The following is a 21,289-nucleotide window of genomic DNA, read 5'->3' as shown; positions in this document are numbered from 1 at the left end:
ATTTTTCTTCATACAGGCTGGTGTCCAGGGATTTGTCTTCTAGTTGGGATATGCGTTCTTCAGCCAGTTCTAACCTACTCTTTTGTGCTTCTACTGCGTTGTGTAATTCTGTGATTTTGGTATTCATCTTCTGGATTTCTAACTGCTGTTTTTGAATGAATTCTGATTGTGTGTTAATCTTGTTATTTTGTTCTTGAATGATTTTCCTGAGTTCTTCCAGGGAACTGTCTGTGTTCTCCTTGCTTCTGTCTGAGGTTTCCTTAGGCTCCTGTAAAGCTCTGTAAACATATCTTCTAAATTCCTTCTCAGATAATTCTAATTCTATTTCCTCCTCTTCCTCCATGTTTAATGAGACCTTTGTTTGTGGTTGTGCTTCTAATGTCTTGTCCTGTTTATTTTATTTTATTTGTTTGTTTGATTTGAAGTTACCTATTATTTCCTAAGGAGCTCTAGTAGTGTAATGCCTAAGGCACTTGATGGCTAACCAGAAGGCTGATGGTTCGAACCCTCCAGCCATTCCTCGGAAGGAAGGTTACACAATCTACTTCCATAGTGATACTGCCTTGGAAACCCAAAGAGGGATCACTATGAGTTGGGTCCAACTTGATGGCACATAACAACAACAACAACATTGTTTCCTAGACATTTTGAGATTGTCTTTAACTGTTGGCTATGTATTGATTTGTTTTGTCTTGGTTTTATGCTTTAATATTTTGAAAAAGTGAAGCTGGTATATTTTATTTTTTTTAGTTATTAATTCAGGTATGCTGGGTTGCTCTATAGTTTTCTTTGTGATGGTGGAATCGCTGTGTGGAATGTGGATATGGGTTTCTGTTTGCTGTAAAAAAGGTTTAGAATTCAAATCGGGAGGTATTATGGTGGCTGAATGTCGTTTCTTCTATTGGATAAGTGAGGGTATTGTTGGAGAAGGTGGGAGCAGAAGAGACAAAGAAGGAAGTCACCACATTGCTAGGGGCGGTTTCTACGGCTTTGAGCAGGCTGCTAATGATGATGTTGTACTGTTTATTCACAGGCCCACACAGCTCAATTTCAGCAAAGACTCCAGTTGTTAGGGGGTCACCACTTTCCACCTGGCTCAGACATGTGCAAAAACCCAGCTTGTGAGGCCCCTCGGCACCAAAAAGCCAACCCAAGACAACTGCCCAGCTCCACGATCTGCCTCGGCAGTTCCTCTCCAGGCCTGCTTGCCCACAGCACTGGCCCAGACTGCGACCCACCATGAGAGTTCTTCTCTGGGTCCGCCCACCCACAGCACCAAAGATCCGCTCAGTTTTAGCAGTGCAAGAGCCAGGCCAGTGCCTGTGCAACCTGTAGTTCCAACATTAGTGACAAAGTCAAGTGCGGGCTCCTCAGTACGACTAAGCTGGCCCAAGCCTGAATGGTGTTCCGCTGCAGGGGCACCTCCCCAGGCCTGCCCCCTTGCGGCCCCAATGGACTCTCTGAATCCTATATCATGCCCATTTGCATGTAGCCAGCCCAAGTTACCTATAAAATCAGGTGCTGAAGATAGATCCGTGGGGTGATCGCTGGTATGCTGGTGTGGTCACTGGTGTGGTGTGTCTTCTTCCTTAACCTAGGGAGGTCTCCAATGCCTTTTCTTGACTGCCTGTCAGTACTCTGCAGGATAGATCTTCTCATCTTCTTCTTATTTATTTCCCCCTGTCCCTTTCTCCTTTATAATTCTACTCCCCTGAGTTTGGTGCACTCTGACTGAGTGAGCTGTTCAGAGCACCAGAATCCCTAATTCAAACTGCTCTACCTAGTTTATCAAACACTAAGATGCTGGAGGAAAATAGTATGGTGATTACTGACGAGACTTCATTTTGAATTTCTTTTTTCCTGTATTTCTCATCTTAATATACCCTTATTGTACCCTCACACTTATTTGATTTTTCTGGCTGGGCACAGAATTATAGGATAGAAATAATTTCTCTTCAGACTTTCAAAAGCATTGCTTCATTCTCTCCTAACTTGTGAAGTTGATGCAAAAAAAGTATAATGACATTCTGATTTTTATTATTTATATGTGATGTGTTTGCTTGTCTCTGGAGTCTACTTTTTATCCTCAGTATTTAAATTTTTGCAGTGATGTACTCTGTTATGAATCATTTTCATGTATTAGGCAAGATACATGATGGGCTCTTTAAATCTAGAAAAACAGTATCCTCCAGTTCTGGGAAATGTTCCTCTGTTATTTCTTAAATGATTCCCTCCCACTATTTTTTGTTTTTACTGCTAAGATTAGTTTGTTGGATTTCTGATACCCAATATGATTCTCTCTCTCTGTCTTTTTTTTTTTTTTCCCCATTTTCTTGCTCTTTTTTTTTTTGTCCCTTTCATTTCCTCAACATTATCTTTCAATTTTCTTACTGGGTTTTAAATTTCCACTATCACATTTTTACTGTTTCAGATATTTTTTTCCCTGGAATAATTTTTTTGTATAAGATTTCTCTCCCGATTTATGGATGTAATGTCTTCTCTTGTCCCTCTAATGCTTTCTTCTTCTGTCTGATTAGTCTCTGTTTCTACAAGTTGCTTTTTTCCAGTTTGTTTTGCTCTCTGTCATTCCATTTGATAGTTTATTCAGGTGTTTTGCCTTTTGATCTTTGGTGGTCAGCTTATCAGTCTAGGGCGTTAAAGGTTGATTGGAAGCTCTATGAGTTGTCATCCACAGTTTTCACCATGTTGTTGTTGTTGTTATGTGCCGTCGAGTCAAACCCGACTCATAGCGACCCCTCCTTGGGTTTCCGAGGTTGTATCACTGCGGAAGTAGGATTGCCCAACCTTCCTTCCGAGGAGTGGCTGGTGGGTTTGAACTGCCAGCCATCTGGTTAGCAGGCAAGTGTCTTAGTCACTATGCTAGCAGAGCTCCCAGTTTTCACCATAGGTGGCTTATTTGACTAAGCTATTTCCTTAAGAGACCTAAAGGTCAGTATCTCTAGGTCTTTTCTCCTCTGCTGGTGAGGGTCCCCAAAACAAAAAACAAAAACTCACTGCCCTTGAGTCACTTCTGACTCATAGTGACCCCTCCTTGGGTTTCCAAGGTGGTATCTCTGCAGGAGTAGATTGCCCAATCTTCCTTCTGAGGAGTGGCTGGTGGGTTTGAACTACTAGCCTTCTGGCAGTCAAAAGCCTGAGGCTGGGGTGGGAGGATCATTCTAATCTCCTGCCTGGAAGGAATATGGCTCATTTCCAGGGTTCTGGTACAGAAGTGAGGGAGGAGAGTGGAATTTTTAACATTTTCTTGGTAAAACACCGCTTTCTTTCCCTGTTTTCCAGATCCTCCCTTCAGCTGTGCTTGGTGCCCTGCGTCCAGAGAAAACTGTGTTACTCATTCCAGAAAATAAACCCCTAGTCTTCTACTGGGTGGGAGAAAGTTTGGCACCAGTTGCACAGTCATCAGGAAAATCTAGCCATTTCTTAGTAAGGTCTTTCGTCCAGTCTTCCTTGATTTCTGCTGACAGAAGTATTCGGTTTCACCAATTTTGAGGTGTTTGTGTATATGTGTTTGGGGGTGTGTGGAATTCCACAATGGAAATCAGGTTATTTCTGATCTTTCACCACTGCCACCTGAGGGTGTAAATTCTCCAATTTGCTAAGTTAATTATTACATTTCCATTTAATTTTTAACTTCCAGTCTCTTCTCCAGTTTTCTTTGTAGGTTTATGCCTTTTAAAGATCCACATATAGTCATTTTAATGAGATTTCCAGAAGTAGAGTGAAACACATGTGTCCAGTCTGGTGCCTTATTCACCCTGGGGACAAAATCTAAAGAGGCACTGAAAACTCAATAATCAAGATAAATAACATGCAATCTTTTAATAAAAATCCATGCCAAATAAATAAATAAATAAATAAAAATCCATGATAAGCAAAATGTCGCAATTTTAAATAAAGACAGGATTACTATGACTGATATTTCCTTATTTCTCATGTTCCAATATGGCTCAGCTTGGCATTGGCTCAACCCATTATCTTTACCCAGAAGTCTTGATGATATTTGTATTCTTCATAACCATATCACTCTGCAAAGTTCACAAAAAGCTGAAAATTCTCTCTTCACTTATGCATCATGCAGTCACTCAAACATCCAAGAAATAAGGGCTAAATCTAGCCTGGTCTCAAATATTTTTGGACTGAACACTAAATGAACTTGCATATGGCAGATTGGCTTGTTTCACATTGACAGACACACCTATGTGTCCTACAAATGGGATTCTCTCATCCTAATAAGCACTTGTCTGAAAAATGTTGTGAATTAAAAGCACATAGGCTGATATATAGGCATGTGTCGGCAAGACAAAGAAGGAAGCCAAGAAATTGATCTTTTTAAATCTATAGGGACATTTGGAATGTATTCAAGGGTTAGTCAATAGCAAGACAGCCTCCAAAACCAGATGAAAGACTACACACATTCAGGTTTTCTGCCAGGATTTATGTCATGTATTTTCTCACAACATCACAACCTTAGCAGTTTAGTATAATCCACTCTAGGCTGAACTCAGACACCTCAGCTTTTGTTTGGAAACGGCTGTGCAAAATCCAAATCTCCTTCCTCCTTCAGTTAACCTTGAGGAAATTTAACTGCTCTTTTCTGGATCATACTAAGTAGTGAGCTACTGTTGACTCCAAAGACTTCAGGAAAATCTCATAATCTGGCATTTGCCAGTATTTATCTGATATTTCCAGTGAATTAAAACATTACATTTTCCTTTAAATAAATTGTACTTCACTTTTCCTTATGCAGTGACCACATTCCTGGACACTCACTGATGTCACTCCAGACACTCTTTCAAAAGCACTATTCTTTAGGGGGAATTTTTCCCAAAAGCTTCCTCCTTACACTTAAGTTAAATAGGTCACATTCAAAAGCTAGAGTGTTGTTCCCATGGGGATGTTATAAAGATAAGCTCAAGTTTCCTACTGCACTTTGAAGCCTAAGAGGAAAGGCACTCTAAAATTTCAAGGTAATATTATTAGCATTTGTGGGAAACACATTGTGGTATTACGTGGGTCTGTTTAAAAAATGTGGGCACCTTGCTGGTAGGTCTCTATTTTCTGAAAGAGCAGGTAACCTACTTTACTCAGCCTCTGGAAGGGTGTGTGTTTGTGTGTGTGTGTGTGCACGTGCATGCACACTCTTCATCAGCAGTGAATTTTATTTGTAAGGTGCCAGTTAAGAACAAGGTATCATTATGAAGAGAAGCATTACCTCACAGCTCAGAGAATCTAATGAGACCACACCTGGAGTACTTTGTTCTGTTTCAGGAAGCTTAGTTACAGAAAGATGAGGGGACTGGAAGGAGGCCAAGAGAACAGAAAACAAAAGAGATATGGGAACTTAAAGCTACCAGAACATGAGGAAACATCTCAAGACAGCAACAATACCCATCTTCAATATTTACCAATTATTTAGTGAGACTCTAAAATGTGTAATGACTCTACATTTTAGAGAATTCAAAGATGAATAAGATGCAGTCCCTTCTCTCAAAGCACTTAAGATACAGAAAATAAGTGGCCAGAGACGTTATAATGTGCAAACAATTAAAACTTTTATAAACATTTGGCATACCGAGGAAGAGAGTGTTACTTCATTAGAAATATTGATTAATTTCCTGAGCTCCCATAACATAAACATGGTATCATAATGGTAGATAAACAGAAATTAAATAAGCAGGCACATCTATCCTCTACCAACAAATAATTTAAATTGAAAAACCAAGCAAAGGTTAATATATAGTAGCATGTGATTTTAGTCACCTGAAAATGGTACTGTGAAATACAAAACTCCAAATAAGATAAAGGGAGGAATGCAAGGAGAAATTGGCTCTGTCTACTTCCCAAGCTCTGTCTAAGCTGGACAATGGATAAGGAAGACCGAAGAAGAGTTGATGCTTTTGAGTTGTGGTGCTGGCGAAGAATGCTGAAAGTACCATGGACTGCTAAAAGAACTAACAGATCTGTCCTGGAGGAAGTGCAGCCAGAATGCTCCTTGGAAGCAAGAATGGCCAGACTTCGTCTCACCTATTTTGGTCATGTTGTAAGAAGGGACCATTCCCTGGAGAAGGATGTCATGCTTGGTAGGGTGGAGGGTCGACGAAAGAGGGGGAGGCCTTCAGGGAGATGGATTGATACAGTGGCTGCGATGATGGGCTCGAGTATAGCAGGGATTGTGGGGCTGGCATGGGATCGGGCAATGTTTCGTTCTGCTGTGCATGGGGTCGCTATGAGTCGGAAACGACTCGATGGCACTTAACAACAACAACAACAAGCAAAATCTCCTTTTCCTATGATTCAGAAAAACTAATAAGCATATGGTCATATGATTAAAAATGAAAAACACATGAAATATATTGTCATATACAAGATAATAAAGGAAATGACCTAGGGTAATAAAGTTCTGTTATCTCAAATGACAACAGTATTGTGCTTGATGGCTTTAATTCTTTAGTTTTCTGTTGCTACTATAAAAAATAACAAATATAACTTAGGCTTGAAACAACACAAATTTATTATCTTAAATTTTTGTAGGTTAAAAGTCCAAAGAAAGACACTGGCCTAACGTCAAGATGTTGACAGGACTGAGTTCCTTTCTGAGACTCTAGGGAAGAATTAATGTTCATACCTTTCTAGCTTCTAAGGACATCCCACATTCCTTGGCTTGTGGCCCCTTCCTCCATCGCCAAAGCTATAAAAAAAATGTGTGTTCAGTTTTTCTCACTTTGCATTGCTCTATCCTACTCTTCTGCCTCCCTTTTAGACCTCTAAGGATCCCTGTGTTTACATTGGGTCTACCCAGATAATCCAAGAAAATGTACTTATATTAAAGTCAGTTAGTTAGCTATCTTAATTCTTCATTGCCATGTAAGATTCCAGTAAGATGTTGCCTCATCAGGATTGGAAGAAGGCTCATTAACAACCTGTGATACACAGATGACACAACTTTGCTTGCTAAAAGAGATCACTTGAAGCACTTACTGATGACGATCAAAGACTAGCACCTTTAGTAAGGATTACCCTCAACATTAATAATAATAATAATAATAATAAATCCTCAAAATTGGACCAATAAGCAACATCATGGTAAAGATTGAAGTTGTCAAGGATTTCATCTTACTTGGATTCACAATCAACAGTCTTGGAAGTAGCAGTTAAGAAATCAAAATGATGTACTGCATTGGACAAATCTGCTGCAAAAGACATCTTTAAAGTGTTAAAAAGAGAGGTCACTTTGAGGATTAAGTTGTGCCTGACCCGAGCCATGGTATTTTCAATCACCTCATATGCATGGGAAAGCTGAACAATGAATGAGGAAGACTGAAGAAGAATTGATGCATTTGAATTATGGTGTTAACAAAAATATTGAATATTTCACAATTGCCGGAAGAATGGAAAAATTAGGCTCGGAAGAAATACAGCCACAATACTCCATAGAAGCAAGGATGTTGAGACATCATCTCATGTACTTTGGACATGTTATCAGAAGAACCAGTCCCTGGAGAAGAACATCATGCTTGATAAAGTAGAGGGTCAGTGAAAAAGAGGAAGACCGTCAGTGAAATGGACTGACACAGTGGCTGCAACAATGGGCTCAAACACAGCAATGACTGTGAGCATGATACAGGACTGGGCAGTGTTTTTATCTGTTATGCATGAGGTTGACTTGATGGCTCCAACAACAACAATATAAGATGACATACTTAGAGGTTTCCAGGATGACAATATGAACATCTCTGGAGAGCCATAATTTTGCCTACCACAATGACTTTCAAGGAATTTTGCATTTTGACAATTTCCAATGAGCGTGATTGATAGGAAGAGTGGAAGACTTTTTGAAGAAAATTCCTGTAGGTCTCTTGAATTTCTGCACATCTTGAGAGCAGAAGTGCTTCATACCTTTACTGCAGACTGTATTTTCAAGAAAGTTTGTATAGAAAATGGCCTTGAAATATGGAAGTATCGTTTACTTCTAGAGCAAAGATTTACTGTTGATGTGTTTTGTTTGTTTTTCCATCAGTATAATAAAGAAATGTCTCTCTCCACGGCAAAGCTCAGACAAGCTTACTGTCCATTACAAAGATCTAGGTCCCTTAAGGTCAGGGTTCCTCTCTTGTTACACAACCCACTGCATTTGCAGGTGTCACCTGGCCCTTTCAGCATTGTCCTATGGGAAGTAGAGCTTGGGGAACTGGTGAAAATGCCTCTAGTCTGGCTACTGCTGTTGCTGTAATGCTTTGTCTCTGACACAGGCATCTCTTCTCTTCTGAAAGCTTTTATGAAAACTGTGCCAGGCTAATATAATAGCATGTAAGTAGGATAATTCTAAGGACCTTCATAGTTCTAAACAAAAGGATATTCGGTTGAATGTTTGGGGAGTGAGGAGAGACATTGCAGTGAGTTGCTATTGCTGAACAATTTAACATAGAGGTCAAGTATCACAGGAGTTTAGTTCACCTAATTTTTGGCATCATTCACTTACTCCAGTGGTTCTCAAAGTGTGGTTCCTGGGACCTGTAGCATCAGCAATACCTATGAACCTGCTAAAATGTAAATTCTTGGGCCATACCCCAGACCTACTGAATCAGAAACTCTGGAATGGGGCTTAGCAATCTGTGTGATGCTAACACACAAAAAACCACTGCATATGAAACCATTGCAAATACTGTGGCTGATGCTGACACACAGTGTGGGAACCACTGGCCTGCCCTGTGATCAATACTCCAGCTGCAGAGTTCTGAGTGTGTATTTCATAGGAGATACCAAAAACTAGAACAGAACAGAGTCTTTGCTTGTCCAGTGTATGTGGTTCTATTGCTACCACTTCAGCAGAACAAGTTGGGGTTTTCTGTGTTTTTCACAACTTTTGTCCCTCCCAACTCACCCCTAAGGAGAGCCTTAAATACTATAACACATTGAATTTATGCTGTAAGACTTGACCAACACTAGCATGTTTGCATCATTGATGCTCTCTTCTCTGGAAAGGAAACAGGAACTACCAGCTTGACCAACACCAAGGGAAGAAAGATATAGTAAAGGAAGAGAAAGAGAGGAAGCTAGAAGGATTTCTGGGATCCCCTGGAGGCCGACTTTCCTCCAAAGTGAAAGTACCCAGAGAGAAGCATAGAAGACCTGCTCAGCAGTATTCTTAGAACATTGAGTGAGAGCGAGATTGGCTGAGAATGAGACTGGGCTCTTGCTGGTAAAGGCAGGAAGAGTCCATGAGAATAAAAGGAATTGCGCAAGTACTCATATGTGTCTGATACATCTGTGTAACATGGTCTATGAACTATATATGTAAAAATTGTTGAATGAGTATATGTTTTGCTATGTATGTTTTCACTAAAAATAAAAATATATATAACAATAATGCATACACACACACACACACATATATGTTTTTGTTGGGTGCTGTTAAGTTGGTTCCGACTCATGTGACCCTATGTACAGCAGAACTAAACACTGCCCAGTCATGCAACATCCTCACAGTTCTTGCTGTGCTTGAGTCCATCGTTGTAACCACTGTGTCAATCTTGAGAGTCTTCCCCTTTCTCACTGATCCTCTGCTTTACCAAGTGTGATAGCCTTCTCCAGGGAATGGGCCCTTCTAACAACATGACCAAAGCAGGTGACACTAAGTCTGACCATTCTCAGCTCCAAGGAGCATGCTGGCTGCCCTTCCTCCAAGACAGATTTGTTTGTTCTGCTGGCAGTCCATGGTATTTTCAGCATTCTTCACCAACACCACAATTCAAAAGCATCAACTCTTCTTTGGTCTTCTTTATTCATTGTCCAGCCTTTCACATGCATATGAGGCGATTGAAAATACCATGGCTTGAGTTAGGCACACCTTAGTCTTCAAAGTGGCATCTTTGCTTCTTAAGACTTTTAAGAGGACTTTTGTTGCAGGAATTCTGATAGCATAATACCTAAGGCATCTGACTGTTAATCAGAAGGTTAATGGTTCAAGCTCACCAGCCACTCTGCAGAAGCAAGACTAGGCAGTCTATCTCCATAAAAACTTATTGCATCAGAAACCCAATGGGGACTGCTATCAGTCAGAATTGACTCGATGGCAGTGGGTTTGGGTTTTGTTGATTAATACAGTATCTTATGTTTTGACTGATGCTTCCATGGCTGTTGATTGTGGATCCAAGTAAAAAGAAATCCCTGACAACTTCAAACTTTTCTCCATTTTTCATGATGTTGCTTATTGATCCAGTTGTGAGGATTTAATTTAATAAAGTTGAGGTATAATCCATACTGAAGTCTTTGATCTTCATCAGTAAGTGCTTCAAGCCATCTTTACTTTTAGCAAGGAACGTTGTGTCATCTGCATATCACAGGTTGTTAATGTCGTCCTCCAATCCTGATGCCACGTTCTTCTTCATATAGTCCAGTTTATCAGATTATTTGCTCAGCATATAGATAGAATAAGTATGATGAAAGGATACAACCCTGACGCACACCCTTTCTAATTTTATGCAGTATCCCCTTGTTCTGTTCAAACAACAGCCTCATGAACACAATGTTATCCATAATTTGTTATGATCCATAATTTGTTATGATTCACACAGTTAAAGTGCCTTTGCATAGTCAATAAAACAAGGGTAAACATCTTTCTGGTGTTCTTTGCTTTCACCCAAGATTCATCTGATATCAGCAATGATATCCCTCATTCCACATCCTTTTCTGAATCCAGGTAGAATTTCTGTCAGTTCAATGTCAAAATACTGCTGCAACCATTTTTAAATTATCTTCAGCACAATTTACACAAACACACACACATACACACACACATGTACATCTGCCCCCATAAAGATTGTTGCCTTGAAACCCCCATGGTGCTGTTCTGCTATGTCATATAGCGTCACTATGAGTTTAAATCAACTCACCAGCACAATACAAAACATATGTAACAAAACACTTTCCATTTCCACATTTTTTACGTGCACATTCAGTAACATTAATCATGTCCATCTTGTTCAACCATCACACTATTGTGACACACTTTTATGAAAGAGAGTAAAATGGTTTCTGTACATGTAAAATTATAACCTGCAGACCGAAGCAGAGAACAAACTCTGCAGGAATCATTTAAAGGTTTTAGGAGGATGAGGAGAGATAAAACAAAGATTCAACAATGCATGGAGAAAGAATGACTACCTGGATCTCCAAGTGATTTAGAAAGTATTTTTATTTTTATTTGGTTAGGTGAAAATTACCTTGAAGATTCTCCTTAGTTCTGTGGCCTTGAACAGAGAGAACAAAGAAGAATTTTCTTAGATTAAAAATAGCAGAGGGAGAAAAAAACCCCAAATAATCCTAACAGTGATCTTTGGGGATTTTTTTTTCTAACTATGCTTCTCCTTCCCTATTACCAGAAAAATTACAGCATCAAAAATACTCTATTCACTTCCACGTGAGAAGGTTTCAAACATACTGGTTAATAGAATGCTGGATGCTGCAAGAGGAAGAACTTTGATACCAAAACTAATATATCCACACCCTTTTGTGAAATTATAGTAAACAGTTTATAGTTGTCAGATTTTGCTCTGAATGGGCCTGCAACGCCCAAGAGATGAGGGCTGCTTCTGATCACGGCACTATTCAATCTTCCTGCTGGCTCCCCTCCTCCTGCCAGGTGTTCTGGGATTGATGGGACCATGCATTGAGTCCAGCAGTCCTTTAGGCTGTCCAAGTGCAACCACCACCAGCTGATGATGCCCAGTGCATACTTCCCATGGAACATTTATAGGCCATTTCAGTAGCTTATTATCAATGACCTTAACAATGCTACTCACACATGTATGAGCTTTCTTCCAGTTTAATTCTCTGGGCTGGATTTTAAGCATCTTCTCCCCCTGTGTCCATTCTCAACCCTTTGTCTTTGTACACTGAGATGACTTACACTCGAAAATGAAAAACCTAGAGCTCATCAAGGTGAATTTATTAGAAACTTATATCTTTGGCCCAAATGGATGCTGAAATCATACTTGACCATGACTATGGCAGGATACAGCCCCATCACCTCAGAGTGTTTACCTGGCTTAAATCTATTGGCTGGAGATAATTGCCAGATCAAGCCTGACTCTTGGAGAATCCATGGGTGTTAGAGTGGACTGTGTTCCACAGGGTTTTCATTGGCTGATGTTTTGGAGGTAGATTGCCAGGGCTTTCTTCTCAAGACCTCTGGGTGGGCTCTAACCTCCACCCTTCAGTGAGCCTAGCACATGTTTGTGCTGCTCAAAATCTTGTCTATTAGCCTAATACTATAAATCAGGAAAAATGGCTCACGAGGGCTGCCATAAAGTGTAACAAGAAATCCAGGTCAACAAGGAAAGATCTGGGATTGTGGGAGCCTTTAAGGTTAGGAGGCCTCCCTTATCTGCGTTTGCAGATAAGGTGTGGTGTTTTGTGCAAAATCAGGGTTCAAAACTGCTGGTAAAAGAGAAAGTGGCCTGTGGCCCTAAAGAGGAGGGTATGGAGAAAAGCATGTGAAACTATTCACTACAGATTAGTAAGTAAGCACAAGTAATCCATGCTTCCCTTGCTTACTGGGGACTCCATACCTGTCAGGGATTGTAAATTTGAAAGAGGCTTTGATTCTGTGGGAAAGTGCTATGGGATTGGGAGAAAGACAGATACCAGCCATGCCTAGAAGCAGAATCTTTAATGTGGTGAAAAAAAAAAAAGTGAAATTGTTCAAAAAGCTTACCTTGCTCTTTGGATAATCTGAAACTGAAGGCCACCCTTATCTGTGTTTGCAGTTAGGGCAAAGTGTTTCATGCAAAACCAGGGTTCAAAATCTGCCAGTCAAAGAGAAAGTGACCCATGCCCATAAAAGGGAAGGTGTCAATCAGGATCTGAAAAATTTAGAGTTCATCAAGGTGAATTTATTAGAAGTTTTCTATCAGGACAGGTGAACTAGAGCCCTGGGAGCGGCCAGGGCCAACTGTGGAAACAGGTGGTAATTGGGAGAAGCACTTGCCCCTGGCTTATCTTTCCAGCTAGCCTAGATTATAACCCCTCCTGGGTCAGGTGGTCAGTAGTTAAGCCATTCGGCTGCTAACGAAAAGGTCAGTGGTTCAAACCCACCAGCTGTTCTGTGGGAGAAAGATGAAGCTTCCATAAAGATCTACAACCTTCAAATCCCTGCAGGACAGTTCTACCTAAAGTTTCACTATGAGTTGGAATCGACTTAGTAACAGTAAGTTTGGTTTTGGTTTGATTTTGGGTGAAACAGAAGCAAGAGGTTGGGCCTCAAGTCATGGGAACTTGATCTAGTGCCTTAAACAGCTCTGTGTCCTCGGGAAAGTCACCTCACCTGAACAGCCGGCCTGTTTCCCCATCAGAAAAGTTTACACTTTGGACTCATGAGGGGCTAGAGTCCCTTTCAATTCTAATGTTCTCCTCGGAGCTGTGAGGCTTCTCCTTGGGAAACTAAGATATCTGCCATGCTGTTGTTGTTATGTGCCCTAGAGTCAGACCAAACTCATAGTGACCCCTCCTTGGCTTTCCAAGGTGGTATCACTATGGAAGTAGATTGCCCAACCTTCCATCCTAGGAGTGAATCAAATGCCTTAGGCACTGTGCTACAGAGAAGTGAAGCACTGTGGTAAAAGAAACATGGTCCAGCAGACAAAAACCTTCATACACACACAGTTCACAGCAACGGCAATTAAAAGCTCCTGTCCTGGCTTCTCCATTTCCCTTGACACCTCACCTCTTCTTCCATTGTTTCTTTCTCTTCCTCACCACAAGGGTTAAAACCTTTTAAGTCTCAGCCCTTCCCATAACACTATGGACCCTTCTTCCAATCAGGAACTGGCAAATATGGAATCACTTATGGTGGGCCAAAGAATGACATGTCTGGTAACACTCTCATGTGACTAATTTGATCGAGTCACACTCCCATCTAGACCTATCTTCCCTATCTTCCCTGTCTTTCATCTTTTTCACCTCTTCTTCCTTCCCCAAGTGTCAGTGGAATGAGCAACTCACCTGTGCTGACAGTCTGTGGCAGTTGGTGGGGTGGGTGAGTGGGAAGGCCTGTACTGGTCCTTCTCCTGTTAGGCAGGGTATGCTTAGAGGAAAGTCTCACCTGAGGGCTTGATTCTAATAGATTTCAAGACTGGAGGGCAACTGGCACTCTGAAGACTATGTGTATACCCGTATGAATTTATGACAAACACAAATCCATGTATTTTTACGTATATTGAGGAATGTGTATAGCTCATTGTTAAGGCTTTTGATTTGTCTTGGTGATCCTTCCACATAAATGAACTTGAAAATTCCTCAACAATTTATGAATTACAAACTTATTCTTAATTCCTCATGACCTCTAGTGGCAGAAGAAAGACTTTGCTCTTTTTTCAGATAATGTATTTCATTTCTCATCATTATTGCTCCGAATCTCTCTCATGTCCAGCCCAACTGTCCCACTACCATTGTCAGGGCCTCCCTCATGTTTCACCCCTACCTCTGCAGTAGCTTCATAAACCAGTCTTTCTGACTCCATTTGGTTCCAGCACCTTCCTCCCCTCTAGTCACAGAGAGATACAGGAACATGGCTCCTTACTCACAGCTCCCACATCTAGAAGTAGATCTTAAAATCATGTTTGTGACTCATCTGACTGCAAAACCTCAGCTTGAGATGGGGTGAGACTGTTTAGTATCTTTATCCCTTTACTATGAATATTCATGCATTTTGTAAAGGACTATTAACATATTTGAGTATGGGGTACTGGCTCAGAGCTCCCTTAGAGGTGGTGGCATCACTATGGGAGTACAGGGAGTGTGGGGGGTGCAGTGCACATTGGGTGACACTGTCTGAGGGGGTGACACCAAAATGACTGTCCATAAAATTTTTGTGTAGCATTTTAGTAAAAATGTATTAATTTTTATAAAAATATCCCTGAAGTTAGTTATGACAACAAAAACATTTTTGTAAGTCTAGCTAACCTGCTCTGGTAGCATAGTGGCTAAAGCACTTGACTGCTAACCAGAAGGCTGGCGGTTCAAACCCACCAGCCACTCCTCGGAAGGAAGGTTGGGCAATCCTACTTCCGTAGTGATACTGCCTCGGAAACCCAAGGAGGGGTCGCTATGAGTCGGGGCCGACTCGACGGCACATAACAACAACAACAACAACAGCTAACCTGTATTAATATACCAACAAAGCCAACATTGTATGCTATTTTAACTTTTGAACTTTCTAATGTGCTTCAATCAGAACTGTCATAATTAGCCAATTACAATGACTCTTTCATCTGCACATGCTACAATCAAGTGCTACAAGCATGCCCTGTAGTTTTCATTGTGTCAAAGTTTTTATAGTCACTGATTTTATTATATTTTCTGGTGTTTTAGCTACAATATTGTGGTAAGTAGTATTTGTAAACTTATATCAATAACTTTTTTAGAATGAAGTAGTAATTAAAGGAAAAGGAGAAAAATCTAAAAAGGCTTCTGCTCAGTTACTAATAATGTAATTCAATGTAGAAAGATTTTACAAAACAATTTTGTTGTTAGTATTCATATAATCTAAGAAACATTACATTTAAGCAATTTACAACTATATTTAACATTATTCTATGATTAAATTGATAATAATTGATTTTAAAAAATTGCTAACGATGCTAATGATTCTGTATGGTCTGGTATGGAAAAAGGTCCATGGTGTGGGGAAGTGACACCATGAGTTACCACACTGAGTGATACCAACCTGATGACACCACTGCTTGGAGGTCTAATGCAATATGTGGTATAAACCAAAAATCAAACTCACTGCCATTGAGTCAATTCTGACTCATAGAAACCCCTTTGGGTTTCTGAGACCTTAAATCTTTAGGGAAGTCAATTACCCAATCTTCCTTCCACAGAGTGGCAGGTAGATTTGAACTGCCAACCTTCTGGTTAGTAGTCAAATGCCTTAGGTACTACGCCATCAGAACAACTTAATATGAGGTATAGGTACTCTATTACTTTTCTAAACCCAAAAGTTCCAAATTCCAGAAGAGGCCACTGGATGTTAAATAGGGATTGTGGCTCTGTACTATGAACACTGTTGGTTCCTGGCATGAACACATTGTTCTCTTCCTAACCAATCCCTTGGGGAATTTGTTGGTTTATATGGCTACAAAGTTCATGAGTTTAGGCATGGTTGGATCCAGGTGATTGACATTAGGACATTGGGAGAAAAACTCTCTCTCTCTCTCTCTCTCTCCCCCACTATAGGATGTGTAAGGGAAAGTGCATGGCCCTTCTTGCCCCTGGAAGCCATCCTGGACCACAAGGGAACCGGACTTTGGTGGAAGGCAACATGGAGGATAGTAGTGAGTCCTTGGGTGGTGCAAGTGGTTAATGCACTCGGCTGCTAACCAAAAAATGTTGATTGTTCATATCCACCCAGAGGTGTCTTGGAAGAAAGGCCTGGTGAACTACTTCTGAAAAATCAGTCATTAAAAACCCTGTGGAGCACAGTTCTACTCTGACACACATGCAATTGCCTTGAGTCAGAGTTGCTTTGACAGCAGCTGATAATGATAAAATGGAGGATGGCAGAGCAGACAAACAGAAAGAAATAAACTAGGTCCTGGAAGTCATTTTTCAGGTGTTGATCTTGCCAGCCCTGGAACCACACTACCTCTGAATTGTTGTTATGTAAGATAATGAACTTCCTTATTGTTTAAAGCAGTTAAGTCAGTCTTTTTAGTTACTTTTTTTAATATGCAGTTTCTACCATTTTACTAGGAGGAACTCTGTTGGCGTAGTGCTTAAGACATTTGATTGTTAACCAGAAGGCTGGTGGTTCAAACCCACCAGTCACTCCTCAGAAAGAAAGTTGGGCAATCTCCTTCCATAGTGATACTGCCTCAATAATCCAAGGTTTTTTGTTTTTTGTTTTTTTTTTGGTTACCATTACACTCGCAGTTTAGAATTATTTAGCATGGTGTTACGAATTAAATTGTGTTTCCCAAAAGTATGTATTATAAATTCTAACCCCTCTACTTGTGGATGTAAGCCTATTTGGGAATAGTTTTCTTGGTTACATTAATGAGGTAGTATTAGTGTAGGGGTGTTTCAAGTCAGTCTCCTTTTTTTTTTTTTAATTTTTATTTTGATTTTGGTGAAAGTTTACAGAGCAAATTCACTTTCCATTCAGCAGCTCACATACACTTTGACTCATGACATTGAATCGTTTCCCATAATGCAACAGCTCCCCTCCCACTTCCTGCCCATGGTTACCTCTTTGTGTCCTTCCCTCCCATGGACTCCTGCTCCCTTGAGCTGTCTCCCTGTGCATACACAGCCCTTCTATTCTCCCATGATTGTTCTCTCCAAGGAATGTATCTACCTAGTGTAAATGTTCAGCTCATATGCCTGTCTTTTGTTTGGCAGGAAGCCACAGGAGTGGGTTCAATTCCAGACCTGAAGGGCAGCTAGGGGCCATAGTCTCAGTGGTTCCATCAGGCTCTATCAGAGCAGCAAACCCAGTCCTTTTTTTTTTTTTTTTTAATGATTTTGGGTTTTTTTCCACATTGTTCTCCCACTCTGTCCAGGATCTCCTACATAGATCCCCCTTTGAGTGGTTGGCAGCAGTAGCTGGGCACCATCTAGTTCTTCTGGTCTCATAGTCTTATGGGCTGAGGATCACATCGTGTACCAGTCACTTGGACTAATTGTTTCCATATGTCTTTGGTTTTCTTCATTCTCCTTTGCTCTAGATGAGGAGACTCATTGTTGCATCTAGATGGCTGCTTGCAAGCTTTCAAGACCCTAGTTACTACCTGCCAAAGTACGATGTGGAATAATGTTTTTTGTGTAGTATGTTATGCCAGTTGAGCTTGATGTCTCCTGCATCAAGTCAGTCTCTTTCGAGATATAAAAGAGCAGAGTAAGCAAGCACTTACAGAAGGAGGGGATGATGCAAGGAATTTATGAATAGAAGCTAAAAAGAGATAAGGGTATTCCCCCCAGAGCAATGAGAGAGAGTGAGAGAGAGAGAGAGTCTTTCCCTAGAACCAACACCCTGAATTCAGACTTCTAGCCTCCTAAATTGTGAGGGGATTTCTGTTAGTTGAAACCCCTCACTGGTGATATTTCTGTTATAGCAGCACTGAAGAACTAAAATATATGGCCTTTAGACTAAATTTCTCTCTGCTCTCTAGGTCAGGGCAGAGGTCATCTGTCCCTGCCAATGTCTTATGGTCTCTCACTTAGACTCTCTACTCAGCTGCATAAATAAACTATATCTGGTTCCTCAGACTCTCCCAAAAGTTTCACTTCTCCATGGCTTTGAGAAAACTTTCAGAAGGCTGTTCTTTGCTTGGAGTGTGCTTCTTCTAATGTCAAGCCAACACACATTCTGCCTTAAAATTGAAAGTATCACCTTCTCTGAGAGCCTCCTAATCCCTAGGAAGCAGGACAGCAGAGAGAACTGAGTGCACAGGTGGGAATGGGGTAGTGGAGGTGACACTGCGAGGAATGAAGAAGATATGAAAAGACAGAGAAGAAAGATGGAAAGAGATTGAATCCTCATCAGAACACTTAAGGCGCTGGATCAAGCCCCACTGAAGCCATCTTCAGACTTTAAATCTTGTGAGCTTGTTAGTTTCCTAAATTGTTGAGGCTAATTGAAGTCAGATTGCTTTGTTTCTTGCAACCAAAAGCATTCCAAAAAGTCTTTATCATGGACTGGTAGGTTTTCAAGAACAAGTTTCATTGGTTACTTGTTTTTCCATTTCCTGTACCTAGTATAGCTCCTGACACTTAGAAGATGCTCAGTAAGTTTCTTTTTTATTTTAATTTAAGTAAGTTTCCCATTTCTGCAAGTTTTGACTAGTACATACCTTTGAAAAATTATTTCTACCAACATTTTTGGTTGAAAACAGTATTGATTCCAGACAGATACATGAGATCTGACAGCTCCAGAAATGTGAAATCTCCTTTCCTCATACTAATTCTAGCCTAGCACAGAGTTTGTTTTTTAAGAACAAAACTCAGTAATACAAGTTCAATGCATCATATTTAAATAGCATGGAGAACTTAGAACAGAAATGTTCAAATCAGACACACTGTAAAAATGCCCATTTTGGTTTAAAGTACATATTTTCCCAGTGATCTATTTATTGTCGTTGTTGTTGTTTTGCTTTTTTAATAGAATCCAAGATTAGGCATCTATTAAGATAACTTGTTTCATTCTCAAAGCAGCCCTAATTGCCACCCCAGGGAACAAGACCTAGAGAGATTAATTCAGGAATAGGGCTTCTGCTTCCCTCCGTTCCTGTACTTGCAGGAAGTCCCAACCTAGGAGTGCATGTGAAGGGCCCTCTAGGAGCTGCAGTTTCAGCTTGGAAGGGCTCTTGATATAGCATCAGCTCTCTGGCACACACCATCCCATCCCTCTCCCCTAGTCCTAATGAGAAAATCATTCAGCTCACAAAACTGCCGACTTCAGTGCCCTTGCTTTGGAAACCACATGATAAAGAAAGACATCAAGCCATTCCAAGCAGCTGTTATTTTCACAACATTCAACCAGTTGCCATTGAACAGACCTGAGTCATGGCAACCCCATGTTTGTCAGGCTAGAACTGTCCTCCATAGGGTTTGCAGTGGATGATGATTTTCAGAAGTCAATCACACTAGGCCTTTCTTCCCAGGCACCTGTGGGTTCTAAAACCTCCAATCTTGAGGTTCCGGCAAGATGTCGGACTAGGCAGAAAGACTTCACAGACACTCTTCGACAAAGAAAAGGGAAACCAATTTAACACAGACACAGAAGATAACCCTGGACCTCTGAGCTTTGAAGGGAAGGATATACAAGTGGACTAAACCCCAACTAGCAGAAGAATTTGCGTGAAAATACCAAAAAAGGAGACAGACAGAACTGCAGTCTGGCAACGATCCTGACAGCACAGACAGCTTGGAGATTTCCTGAGTGATGGTGGGACCTAAGAATTAACCAAAAAATCAGCACTGCTAGCCAGGGTCTGCACAGAGGACTGTGCACGATGGCTGGGGAATAAATGGAGAAGGTGAAGAGAAAGGCAGGCTGAGCTGTGGACTTTTGATGGTCTGGAGGGTGCCATCGTTTTGAAGCTTTAAAAGTGGCTTGACTATTTTGGATATTTAAAGAGACAGTGCTCTAGCAGATTCCTGGGGCTTAAGGACATATTCTGCCTTCCAGCAACCCCAAGAACACTCTGGACCCGCAAGACTGAAAAGGTATGGCATTCCTCTTGTTACTCTCTTATACCTCATACCCACTTGGTGAATGGAGGTATGGCCATCCCCCACTCCCACCTACCTTCTGGGCCCACAGGAACTCCATTACAGTCTATGTGCTCAGACGGAGCCTGGGTGCCCTGCCCTGTCCTCCACCAATTCTTTTTTTCTCTTTTTTTTCTTTTTCTTTTTTTCTTACTTTTTTTCTGGTGATTAGTTTCCTTGTATTTGTCAGTTTTAAAACAATTATTATTAATCATACTTTTGTCTTCTTTATGATTATTCTTAATCTTCCCCTCCCAGGTCCTACTTTTCAGTGTTTTTTCTTTTCCCTGTGCCTGGTTGAAATTTTCTTTTCCCTGTTCCTGGTTGAATTTTTTTTCTCTCCCCCCCTTTTCTCTCATGGTTAACCCTGTTCCTTGTTTTTCTTTTTGCATTTTTCCCATTATTTTCTTTCATTATTCTCCTTCTCTACTTTTTTTTTCCCCTAGTCCCTATCCCCAGATATTGCAGGTTTTCTTATTTTTTCTCCTTCTTTTTCCCTTTTTGGCTACAGTTCCTGTGTGATTACATGGTGTGTTTTTGTCCATGTGCTTTTAGTCTTTTGATGGTTATTCAATTGTAACTTGTGTCTAACTGAGTGGGAGAGAACAACAGTCCCCATAAGACACAACTACACCCACACCTCTTGCCACTTCACCTACTGAACAAGAGCCACTACCTCCTTCTCCACCAATGGGCCAATGATAAAAAACCACCAAGAAGAGCCTGAATCATCCTTGGCTGCTCTTCACAAACAGTTAACAGGGATCTAAATATAATAATGCCATGATGCCTTGGAGACAACAGACCATAACAGACCACACAAAGAAGCAGGATAAAGTGATAGAAACAAGGGAGCAGGATACAGACCCAGAACACATTCCTGAGGAAGAAGCAGCATTGTAACTCTCTGATAAGGAATTCAAAAGAATTATCTTTAGGTATCTTCAAAGGATTGAGAGACAGACCAAAGAAAACACAGAAAAAACCTTACAAGAAT

This window comes from Orycteropus afer, unplaced genomic scaffold (genome assembly GCF_000298275.1).
Source record: "Orycteropus afer afer isolate SDZICR_OR568_19922 unplaced genomic scaffold, OryAfe1.0 scaffold00017, whole genome shotgun sequence".
Taxonomy (NCBI): Eukaryota; Metazoa; Chordata; class Mammalia; order Tubulidentata; family Orycteropodidae; genus Orycteropus; species Orycteropus afer.
The sequence above is the reverse complement of the archived record's forward strand: the minus strand, read 5'-3'. Positions refer to the sequence as shown.